Here is a 12,449-nt window from a genome sequence, read left to right on the forward strand (position 1 = left end):
TAATACATTAAAAAAATAAAATAAAATGAAACCAAAGAAAAATGTTTCCTGTATTAAAAAACTATGCAAAAAGAATTAGAATTTCTAATTCAAGTATTTCTGATAGTATCAAAATAGTAAACAAAATCCTGGCACATCACACTGAAACTTTAGTGAACCACTAAAATTAATATTTATGCAGTTATAAATACCATACAAGAAAAGTTGATACTGTTCATTTGTTAAGTGCAAAAACAAAGGAAACTAAGTTATGCATGAGTGTCATTCAATTATGTAGAAAGAATAGGGAGGAAAACTGAACCAGAAAGAAATACAACAGCTTGGCTAAGGGTACAGATGTTATTTTTGATACTTTGTTTTCAAAATATTCTATAGTAAACATATAGTTTTTATGAGTAAAATTTGTGAACTTGTTTATTATGAATATTGCTTTCTAAAACTGAAGGGTCAGGAAGGGCAAATCCATCAGGTAAAAGAAAAATATAAGCCTTAGCTTTTAATTATATGATGAACAACAAATGAAAAATCAATACATGAGACTTATCATTTTTGTTTCAGCAGAACCTAGACAGGCTCCTTCTTTTCACCCCATGCAAAATAATGTTTTTGCTAATCTGATATACACATGCATATTCAACATAAAAATTTATGTATTACATATGGGAGGGACTGGTCTTAAATATTCAAAAGTTACATAACAAGAATAAAAAACATAGCAACTTTCAGTGGCTTCCCTCCTAACTCACAAGTAATCATGTTAGTAATAGTAATCCCCTTACACATACTCAACCTCAGTTCTCTCCCTCCACTTTTGGTAAAGCCACAGCCCTGGTTAAACCTGACTCTTCCCAGGCCACACAACTGAAAATGGCTGGAGAAAAAGAGTTAGTACTTCAAAGTACTAACAGCTCAGTTAGTACTTACAAAGTTCAGGTGAATCCTAATTGCCTGGAAACCAAACTCCTGTTTCCTTGGCCCATTCTCTCTCTCCATTTTCGCTGGTCATTTCACACAACTGTTCACCTTTTCTCACATTTGTAAATGCTTCCACCCACATCTTCAATCTCAGCTGATGGCCCAGCTTCCCACTGCACTGAGAAAATAAAGGACTGTCCTAAGAAAACTTTGGACTTACCACATTTATACACTTAGCCGCATCTGTCCACACCCACTTCCACCCCACACTTGCCTTGCACTTCATCTCCTAACAACTTCTCTGCTCTATTGGATGATTCCAAAACACAGTACTTTTTGGTCCTATCTCTAATTCCCTTGGCACAAAACACCCAAGGGGAATTCTGTAGATTCAGAGGCTACAATTCCTTCCCACTCCCATTCTCTTTCAGCCACACCAGAGCCCTCTCCACCTTTAGCTCCAGCCTCCATTCTGTCTTTTTCTGAGATGCTCCATTTGATACTTCTGACTACTTCTTCCTTAATAAAGCGTTTCATCTTTGCTACAAGAACAGCTTACCCTCCCGCTCATGCCTGCTCAGACTCCTTTACTTGTGTCCCTGGCCTCTTAAGGAGGAAGCACCCAAGAACTCAAGATTTTGGTCAACTCTTCTCTACCTGCATGCAAACCCCTCAGGGGTTCACTTTTTCCTGATGCCAAGTAGCATCTGTGTGCCTTCTGACCCCAAATTCCTTACTCTTCATTACAGGAAAAATATTCAACTTCCTTTAGTCACCATCCAGAGTATTGTAGATACTGAAACTTAACATGTTCAACACTAAATTTTTACACAATGGTGGTTCAGTGGTAGAATTTGCAACACAATTCTCAGTATTTCCTACTCATCCTCTAAACTTGCTCTACTTATAAGATCATGCTCATCTATGTATAACAACTGCTTAGATCACAGTATTGAGAATCATCTTTTCTCCTTTCTTTTTCTGATGTCACAAGATCCCAAATTAAGCTACCTTCAAAATACATGCACCACCCAATCATTTCTATTATCCTATATCCCAACTACAGTTCTCTCTCACCTACATTCCTGTAATAGCCCACTAATTGGTTCCCTTGCTGTCTCCTTTTGCTTCTTACAGTCTTCTATCCAAATGTCACTGGTGCCCAAAGAACTGGAACAGATGCTGACATTGGCCACTGTTAATTCCTGAACAAATAAAGCCCCTTATCTCTGACTCTGGAATCTCATGTCTTCTGCCAGTACCCACGAAACTGGAGCATGCTAACCTTGTAGACTGGATGAAGGCTAAAATATCAGACCATTTACAGTTCTCCCCACGTTACTGCAAATAAAATAATGAAAGCACAATAAATACAAAATTGCTTTGATTTCTATCAGGGCCCATAGATTTTACCACAATAAGCTCTGCTTTAAAAAGAAATATAAAGTATTTGTGTGGCTACAACAGTGACTAAAAAAATTAAATATAACACATTTAAGAAAAACAAACTTTAAGTTTGAATATTATTTCAAGTTGAATAAATTAAAAATGTATAACCACAGCAAAAGTTCTAATAAATTTTCAAGTAGGCACTTGTACTTTGTATGTTACTGACATTAGCCTAAGTTTGCATGGAATCACTGAATCTCCTAACTGAGCTTCCCAGATAAAGTAAGATTATCTGGTAATCTGAGCAACTACACTGAAGACAACAGTGTGTGAAATAACAGCCACTGACACATCATCATTTTCTTGAAAATGCTGTATTGTTTCTAATGTCTTACCTACTATTTTTCTATTCTCTTTAAAATAAATAAAAAATAGGGTTACTTTAAAGCATAGCCAGTTCTAAATGAGTATGAATCAATGAAGGTAATTTTTTCAAATGTACAGAAATATACATGTGTAACTCAGAGAAAAATTTTTACATGAACATATCAGAGCCTCTGCTCAATGGACAATAAAACAAAAGTTCATAGTGTCATCAGTAAAAAAAAGTTAGTGGAGGTGACTCGTAGGAACTGATTATATAGGGGGGAAAGGCCTGGCACTGAGCATCTCTAACTCAGGAGGCTGAGGCAAAAGGACTGCCGTGAGTTCTGATATCAATCTGTGCTACACAACGAGATCAAGGCCAGCCTGAATTACAGAATAAGACCCTGTCATAAAGGAAAGAATAAAAAGTAAAAAAATAATTGATTAATGAAGAATATTGTGCTCTCCTTAAATTTTTCAAATTTTAACATATTATACTTAAAAAGTAGCACACCTATATATGAACATACCATCTATATACACATCCATACACACACATCCATACACACACACACACACACACACCCCTAAGCACTTAAACTAAGGTAATACAGTATACAAAGAAATATTTGGTCTTTATCCTCAATTTCTGATATATATATCCTAAATCTTTAGGATTTCGTAAGTGATGTATCTTTCTTTACTAATAAGCCCCTTCTAATGATGCCTGAGTTTATACAAATGAAAGGCTTTACAGTGGGGCCAACCTCTAGACAGGACTGCTTCACAGAAATTACAGGTAGGGGACTTCCTGCCCTAACCTCTACAACAGCAGCAATGAAAAAGTTGGAGTTTGCAGAAACTCTTTCCACTCACAATAGGCTCAAATAAAATAATACACTGAGGATCAACAGATCAACAAACCCAGGAGTCAAAAGACCTCTACAATGAAAATTTCTGTTAGCACTGAAGGAAAAACTGAAAACACCACCAGAAGATGGAAAGGCCTCCCATGTTCATGGACTGCCAGAATTAATACTGCTTAAATGGCCACATTATTAAAGTTGATCTACAGAATCAATGCAATCCCCATCAAACACCACTGACTCATTAAAGAACTCAAAAAATGATCATAAAATTCATATGGACAAAAAGAGATCCAAAAGAGTCAAAACAATGACAAAAACAGCAAGAGTGGAGGCATTAAAATACCTAACTCCAAATCATACTACAAATCCCTAATAACAAAATCAGCATGGTGAAGAAAAAAAAAAAAAAGAAAGAAAGAAAGAAAAGAAAATATATGTTTCTAAGCCCTAATCATGTTAAGAATTTTTGTTGGCAAAGTACATAAATATCTGTGTTAAAATCTCAGTGAAAGTATTAGAGATAAAGAAATAGAGGCATAAAGTTTAAATAAATTGCTTATGAAAACCTAGTTAAAAAAAAAAATCAGCATGGTGTTTATGCAAGAGTGATACAACTCCACTACACAGTGCCTGCCTGATAAGCACGAGGTTGTGAGTTTCACTACTGGTACAAAAAAATAAAAATAAAAAAGCAAAAACAAAACAAAACAGTTATGGAAAAATAGGCACACATAGACCAACAGAACAGAACAGAATAGAGGACAGAGAAATATAATCACAGCAATCTGATTTATGATAAAGGAATCAAAAACACATTGAAAAAAAAGCCTACTTAAAAAATAGTGCTGGGACAACTGAATATCCACTTACAGAAGATTGAAACTGGATCCCTCTCACCATATGCAAAAATCAGTTCAAAGTAGATCAAAGGTCTAAATAGAAGAACTGAGACTTTGACACTAAAATAAGGAAATAAACAAACAAACAACTGAAATCACTAGCACATGAAAAGATTTCCTTGAATAGGATGCCAATAGCACAGGAAATAACAGCAAGACCCACCATACAGGGCTACATCAAATATAGTGTCTGTACAACAAGGAAGCAATGAAGTTTAATAATACATATTTATAACAGGGTGAAGAGACAGCCTAAAGAATTGTAGAAAATCTGTACCGCTTACTCCTCTAACAGAGGTTTAATACCTAGACTATAGAAAGGACAAAAAAAAAAATCAAATAGCCCAATCAATAAATAGGCAAATCAACTGAACAGACATTTCTCAAAAGAAGTATAAATGCCCAATATATGAAAAAGTATTGGGGCCAGGGAGATGGCTCAGTGGAATAAGCTCTTCCCTGGCAAGCACAAGGGCCTGAGTTCAATCCCTGAGTTCAATCCCCGGTTCCGCCAAAAAAAAATGAAATAAAATAAATAAAATGAAAAAGTGTTAAACATCTTTAACAATTAGGGAAATGAAAACTATATGGATAATCCATTTCACCCTATTCGGAATACCTATCATTAGGAACACAAAAAACAATAAATGCTGGCAAGGAGGATTACGAAGGGTGAGCCATCCGCCACACTCCTAAGCTACTGATGGAAGTGTAAATGTAAATTAGTAAGCCATTAGAGAAATCAGTATAAAGGTTCCTCACAAACTAAAATTAGAGGTACCAACTGATCAAGCTCTTCTCCTTTGTAATACAACAAAGCAATTAAACTCAGCGTAATATAAGAATACCTGCATACCCACATGTATTATATAGCACAATTAACAGCAGCCAAGATATGGAATCAACCTAGATGCACATTAAAAAATAAACAGATTTTTAAGGTATCTTATATATACACAATGCAGTATTATTCAGCCATAAAGAATAAAAATGTTTGCAGAAAAACAGATGGATCTGGGGGAATGGGGAAAAGGAAAGGAGGAAGTAGAAGGAGGAAAAGGGAAGAGGCAGGGGGAAATTGAAGGGAAGGAAGGGAGGAAGGGAGGCAGGCCAGTAGGCTGACCTAGCTAGCTTTGAAAGAGCTCCTTACTAAACATACTTTCCACTACCTTCTCAAAAGCCTGGGGACAATGAAACCTTGACAAAGCCATTACAGCCAGTAATAACTGGCAGTCACTAAATTCTAAGCATGGGCTAAGGGCACAGTATAGTCAAGTAGTAGGTGGAATTCAATTCACAGCAATACAAAACTATACTGAAATAGAATAAATCCAAGCCTTCTAAAAGTGAAGACAATAAAAGCAAGCCTAGGGAAGGGCATCAAAAATCTGAAATGAGTCAGATTATTTTTTAAAAGCAGAGGAGAAAATAGAACAGGAAAAAAACAAAAGTACATGGTCAGAATTAAAACTTCAATGAAGAAGTTGAAAAACTTCAACCCATCAGGAAGACTGACATGACAAGTTGAAAAACTTAAAAAAATAAAAAAGGTCAATTGAATTCCTATGGTCAACATAAAAGCTTCAGATGAAGGAAAAGAAACTGCACAAAAAAATTTTAAAAATTTCCCTAGAACAGAGGAACAAGTTTACTGACTGAAAGGATCATCAGACGCTCAAAATATCCTAAGTAGAGGGGAGGTCGGGGGATGGTACCAGAAATTGAATTCACCTGATGCTTGCCAGGTAGGTGTTACACCACAGAGCAAAATTCCCAGCCCTATCATGTTGAAATGTTACCATTTAGGAAATAATCCAAAGGTCCCAAAAAAACTAGAAAAAAACAAAATAAAGACAATACCTAGGGGAAGCAGGTAGCACCTGGCTCAACATCAACACTGAAAGCTGAACAAAATTCAAAAACAAATGAATCTTCAATTATGACACCCACTTACAGCTTAGTGACTCTCCTTGTGATGGTCCCTAGTTCCTGGCATTGTTACAGACTAGTTCTAGCCAAAGGGGTGTTGGCAGTAACATACCAGGACTCTTTCATCGGCAAAGGGGCAATAGGATGGGGAACTGCACAGGAAAGTGGCATTATCCACACAAAAAAAGCCATGAGGAGCCCAGCCCACTGCACACTTTATGAAAGAAATAGGTCTTTTTATTTACACAGAGATATCAAGGTTAATCTACCACTGCTGCATAACCACTGACTAAAATATTAATCTAAATTTGCATATATAGTCAGACTTGAAATCAGACACCTGGCACAAGATATTTTCTGACACATAAACCACCAAAATATTTTTCAAATTTTCTCTTTTCTCAGGCAGCAAGTAGGAAAAAAATAAATTTTATATATACATATGTACATATTTTTTAATTTTTAAAGTACACCAAGTAATGTTTTAACTTGTTTCATCTCCTTTTTTCAATTGTTTGTACTACTTCTCTTCTTAATTTCTTATATGTTTCTTTCTTTTAATCTTTCTTCTCCCGCTTTTACAAGCATATATCTGGTAATATGAATAACTACTTGGAAGACAACACTATGTATTACACAAATACTATGAAATTCATATTACTTTGTTAAGTGAAATTCTGTATCATTTGTAATTTTTTGTTTTAATTCTAATTTGTACTCTCTTTAAAAAAAATTTTAAAAAGTAAACCTAGAAACTTAAAACAAGACAATAAGAAATTACCACTTATGGCACAGGCTCTCCTGTGTTGGACACTCCCTTCTGCCTCTCCCCTGTCCCCTCCAAGAGCCAGCTCCTCTGCCAAGTTCTCCATGAAGCACAATCCAAGTGACCAGCTCCCAGGATTAAAACAGCTGGCACCAACAGCAGGAAGGACTGCACATACTGGGTCCCATTCCAAAATCCGCTGATATGTGATGTGACTTGGGGCAGTTATATAACTACTCTGGGCTCAATCTCATGGTCTGTGGAGGGACAAAGATGGGCCACATAATCAAGTTTCTTCTAGCTCTAAGTTGTACCAATTTTGCAAATGTATAAAACCACTAAAGTCCTAATAAAATTCTAGGTAATTATTTATCCATTTTAACAGTCTGTGATAATTGGTAATAATAATATTCCCTAAATATGTTATTTATTCTTTAAACAAAAATCAATACTGTCAGATGAGTTAATATTTCAATTTTAAAAATTAAGCTTTGGTTAACACCTTAATTTTGTAATCATCAAAACAAAATTTTGTAATCATCAAAACAAAATTTACACCAGGTAATAATATACAAAGTTGTAAATATACTAATAAGAATTCACCTTAAATCAAACACCTTAATCCTGCTGCTTCAATCATCCAGCATGTTCGCGGTGTAGGTGAGTAAAATCAACCACAAAAATCACTACAAATACAACGGCAAGCAGCATCAAAGAACTGGCTCTCAAAAACACTTAAGTGAATTAATTCCTTGTCTGAATATCTAAAGATTAACAAGTCATTTATTAAAAGTTTTTGATAAAAGTCTTTTTTTTTTTTTTTTGGTACCACGAATTGAACTCAAGACCCTGTGCTTGCCAGGCAGGCACTTATTCTACTGAGCTATTTCCCTGGCCCAATAAAAGTCTTATTTAATAGGAACCACTTACTTTTCTGCCTGCTTTTAAGCACCAGTGTATATTAAATATAATCTCATGCTGTCATAAACTGCTCCATATAGATAGGTATTTCTCCAAATACCAAATTTACCTGCTGAAAAATTCCCAGATGTCATAGTGATACCATGAGGGTTTCTGATGCTCATGTCACTGTTTGGCTCGCAGGCCTTCAGAGGTATCCTATCTTTTCCTTCTCTTCTTCTAGCCAACTCAAGAGTCTGCTGCTGGAAAAATGGGAAAATTGTCACTCCACAGTCTCTGGGGGTGGTGGGTATTTCAATAATTTCTAAGAAATAATTTCAATAATTGTAAGAAAATATTTTAGGGTGCTGACTATGAAAATTAATAAAGTAGTATCAAGTCACAAATCACATGAGCAGAGGGTTCTGAATGACAAAGCCACCAAACTCAAGCAGACTGCAATGACCTCCCTGGTAAGCTCCCACTACAACTTGCTCGGAGCCCACATGCAGTTCTCCCTGTCCTGGTGGCCTGCACCACTGCTTATACTCTATAGATGCCCATTCTCCTTCCTCCGTTATTTCTACTTTTCTTGCCACTTTGGTTGCAACCTTTTCACCACCCTGGGCTTCCTTAACAAGAAAACTCAAGGCTTGCATTGGGGATGCTGATTAATCATACCTTAATTATCACTATGAGCACTTATTATAATCAATGCACCAAACCAATATTTACATGCAAGATCTCACTTAATGTTCACACCAGCTGATATTTTATGTATGAACCAAATAAAACAATGTCTTATTTTTAAAATCTCTATAAAATTGAACTGTTGAAATTCAAATCTAAATCCCCATTCTCATCTGTTGTAATCAAAATCCTCTGGCTCTCTGGTTTGTTTAATTCCAAAACAGTTTTTCCTTCTTGTTGGATTCCTCAGTCAGAAAACTGAGAATGCCAGGAGATGCCAGGTAACGGAGGTTTTATTTTATAAAGCTACATAAGGAAACGTGCTTTGGATATTCTTTTCACACAGTATAAATAACTACATTTCCTGAAGTGGCTCAGATCTGTGCATCTACACTGTGGGCCAGTTGGGTCCATAAAGACAGTTCTCACCCTGTGAGGCTGTTTGGACCAAGTTGCTAAAATAAAGGCCGTAGGGGCTGGTGAGAAAGCTCAGCAGACTAAAGTGCCTACTTAGGCAAGTTCAGGCAAGTGCAGGGACTGGGGTTTGATCCCCACACCATGTGCTGCACCAGCCCCTCCCCTAGGGTGGAACCTGCAAGAGTCCAGGTATAGAGGCATATGCCTCTGATTCCAGCGCCATGGAGGCTGAAAGAAGGAGGATCTCCAAGCTACACAGTGAGATACTGCAACAACCAAATACATTAAAAAATAAAAAAATAAAAGCCTTAGGTTTTCACCAATGCTACGATTTATTCAGCTAAATCCAGATAGGGATAAATAACACAAAACATCAACAGCTTTATAAGAATTAAAGTTATTTCTTTACCTTTAATGTATGGAAAATAACATGAAAACTAAATGTACAGTTTGTATACCAGATCTCCTATTCAGTGGCCAAGCTCCACGGTATGTGCTGTGGTCACAAAGGGGAAAGTGTGGCTACAGCAGGCATCCTGTCCTCAAAAACTTGTGTGAAAGTAGACAGATCAGACATAAGTAAACAAAATCGTTAATAAATGTTATGAAGGAAACATACAATGATCACTTGGGATTATTAAAGGATTCAAAAGGTAGTGAAGGAAGGCTTCTCTTAGGTGGTGACACTGGCATTAAGGTCTAAGAATGAACCAATCACCAGGAGCCATTAAAGGACCACAAGTGTGTGTGTGTGTGTGTGTGTGTGTGTGTGTAACTACCATGTCCAATTGAGGAAGAAGAGCCTGTTCAAGAAAAGGTGCAAAACTAGACAGAAATGTGGTTATGAAAAAAATTGGAATTTTACTTAAAATCCAGAGCTCTGTGATGGATTATTGTCCCCTCCTTTACCCTTAAGAAGAATAAGATGCAGTGGGGATCTAAAACTTACCCAATGCTACATAGCTAGTAAAAGGAAACTCTAACACTTCTCAAATTTCTCCTGTGTACAATACTGGAACTAAGATCTACAATAATATTAAAAAAATTAGCAAGACTGATAGCAACCTAAAACCAACTACTGGGCTGGGGAGATAGCTCAGTGGTTTAAGCATCTGCCTGGCAAGCACAAGGTCCTGAGTTTGATCCCTGGTAAAAAAAAAAAAAAAAAACACCCTACTCTAAGTACAGAAAATCTTGTGGATCATCAATGAACACCCTAAAGTTAGTTTAAGTACACTCTGCTAGGTCCCAAAGCCTTCACTATGTAGTAACTCAACCAATACAATAAGCCACATAGTAAGTTATAGAGAAAAACATTAAGACAATTTCACTATCAAAGCAATATAAATATATACCACTGATGTTTCTCTTTTAATACCTACATAATTACTTTAGTCATGAGTCTCTTTTATGACATACTGATATTTGAAATTTCTTCCTTGTCAAAGGAGAACTTACAAAAATACCCAGGCACCACAGACAAAATGGTATTTCTAGAACTGAAAGAGGTGAGGGAAGAAGAGACTTGAAATACACAACCTTCGCTTCCTATACAAGGAATAGAAAAAAATGTCTTCTTAGCTCCCTGGCAGGTCATCTATTTACCCCACCCTTAGCAGAGCACTGAGACAGGATGAATCCACATCCACCAGTTTAAGTAGATTATAAATAACATGCGGTATTTGGCCTCGTACTTCCAACATATGGATGCATGTGCATACATCCTGTTTCTTATGATAGCATATTTTTTGAGGGAATTAACAGTCATTCCAACCAATTCAGAAACAGACATATAACATGCCCCCTTTTTCAGACTGTATCATGATTTCTAAATAAATCATACAATCACTTATGTGAGCAATACAAATGGTACTATCAGTAACACAATGTTCCCTGAAAATGACCACATTAGAGAAAACTAATAGGGTTTTTAGCTAAGAGGTGAAGTTACACAAGACAATATTAAAATGTCCATTCTCTAAACAGAGCGCTATTAAAAAGACCATCTTTTAAATTCTACACAAAGACTAAAGAAAAATATTGGAAAGCAAATTCCAAGTGACTAGAAATCCAGTCAGGACAGCAAACCTTTTCCAAACAACACCCCGTGCTACCGCTGGCACCCAAACCCTTCCCTGCCACTCCCTCCATGTGGCCTAACAAGCGAGCAGTCGAGCGACATCCTAAGGTGTTCACAGTCTACCAGTCTTACACTGTAAGAAGAGAAAAGGCAAGGCTAGGTACCTGCATCCAATTCAGAAGCTATTTATTTATTTATTTATTTATTTTTTCCCAGAAGCTATTTAAAAAATAATAAAGGCAAAAGAAAAAAAAATTCAAAAGAAATGCTGTGTGGAGTAGAAAAAAAAAAGGTAAAGGTTCAGGTGAACAACCTGGCTGAGATCTAGGCCTCCAAATGGAAAGGCCTCGAAATGGAAAGCTCTTGAAAACTCCAGAAAACTAATTTTTCTTAGAATCCTATCAAATCCACTGTCCCCAGAACCAGTATGCTCCAAAACAAGAATTCAGGGGCGGGTGGGCTGGGGGGCAGCAAGGACAGATCTTGAACCTTTCCCACCCACATCATGTAAGACTGCGAAAAAGTGAAACGTAAACCAGGAAACTGTTCTCTGTGTTTTGACTGTGAAACTTGGTAAACAATGACATTCATATTTTTAAATAACACTGACTCTTTACACCACTAAATATTCCTCTTAAAGTTCATTCATTCAAGGAAGTTATGTGGATTATACGCTGTGGGTGTTCGGTGAATTAAAAAGTGAGGGTCAACTGCTGCCTGCCATGGAGTCTGTGTCACAGATTGCACCTTGAAGCAGACAAAAGTTTACTTTTGTTTGGCCACAAACGTGTCTCTATTCCAAGGAATAAAGTCTGCATTCCAAGGAACGTTAGCAGATGAAAAACGTGTTTAGGAAGCGTTTCGCGTCCCAATTCACGTTATTGCTGTAACTAGAAGGGTTGTCCTCGTGCACAGCAGGATGGTGCCTTACACCTTCAAGAGACACTTTCTGAACGGAAGTCAAGACGACACATTTCACCACCAGAAACTTGCCTTCCACCAGACCTCAATTCCCACTGGTCCCTAATTCCTCTGCTGGGGACGGGAACCCCAAACCTGTGATTCCGACTACACGTTAAGTTGGCGCACACACGGAGCAAGTTCTGTGCCAGGACCCCAGCCCTGCCGGTGGAAAACGCCCGCCCCTCCGCCACGGCCCGAGCCCCGCGCTGCACCTGAAGTTGCCAACTCCTGAGCGGACCGCAAAGGAGGCCCGGCCGCCCGGTTCA

At 37.3% G+C, this 12,449-nt stretch overlaps 1 protein-coding gene across 3 annotated transcripts in view; it reads right to left on the reverse strand.

Annotated features, from left to right (window-relative positions):
• The window catches only part of Socs6 (suppressor of cytokine signaling 6), a 25,594-nt gene extending 13,145 nt beyond the window's left edge, over positions 1 to 12,449 (reverse strand). Inside the window, exons 1-2 of one of the 3 annotated variants that reach the window (XM_023707433.1) lie at positions 12,396 to 12,449; positions 8,164 to 8,293 (exon numbers count right to left, since the gene is read on the reverse strand). The gene's annotated coding sequence lies outside the window, so the exon portion shown is untranslated. Of the gene's footprint in view, positions 1 to 7,148; positions 7,240 to 7,750; positions 7,799 to 8,163; positions 8,294 to 12,395 lie in introns of those variants that run through there. The other 2 variants (XM_023707434.1, XM_004647158.2) reach the window with 2 other exon arrangements.

This window comes from Octodon degus, unplaced genomic scaffold (genome assembly GCF_000260255.1).
Source record: "Octodon degus isolate 3935 unplaced genomic scaffold, OctDeg1.0 scaffold00289, whole genome shotgun sequence".
Taxonomy (NCBI): domain Eukaryota; kingdom Metazoa; phylum Chordata; class Mammalia; order Rodentia; family Octodontidae; genus Octodon; species Octodon degus.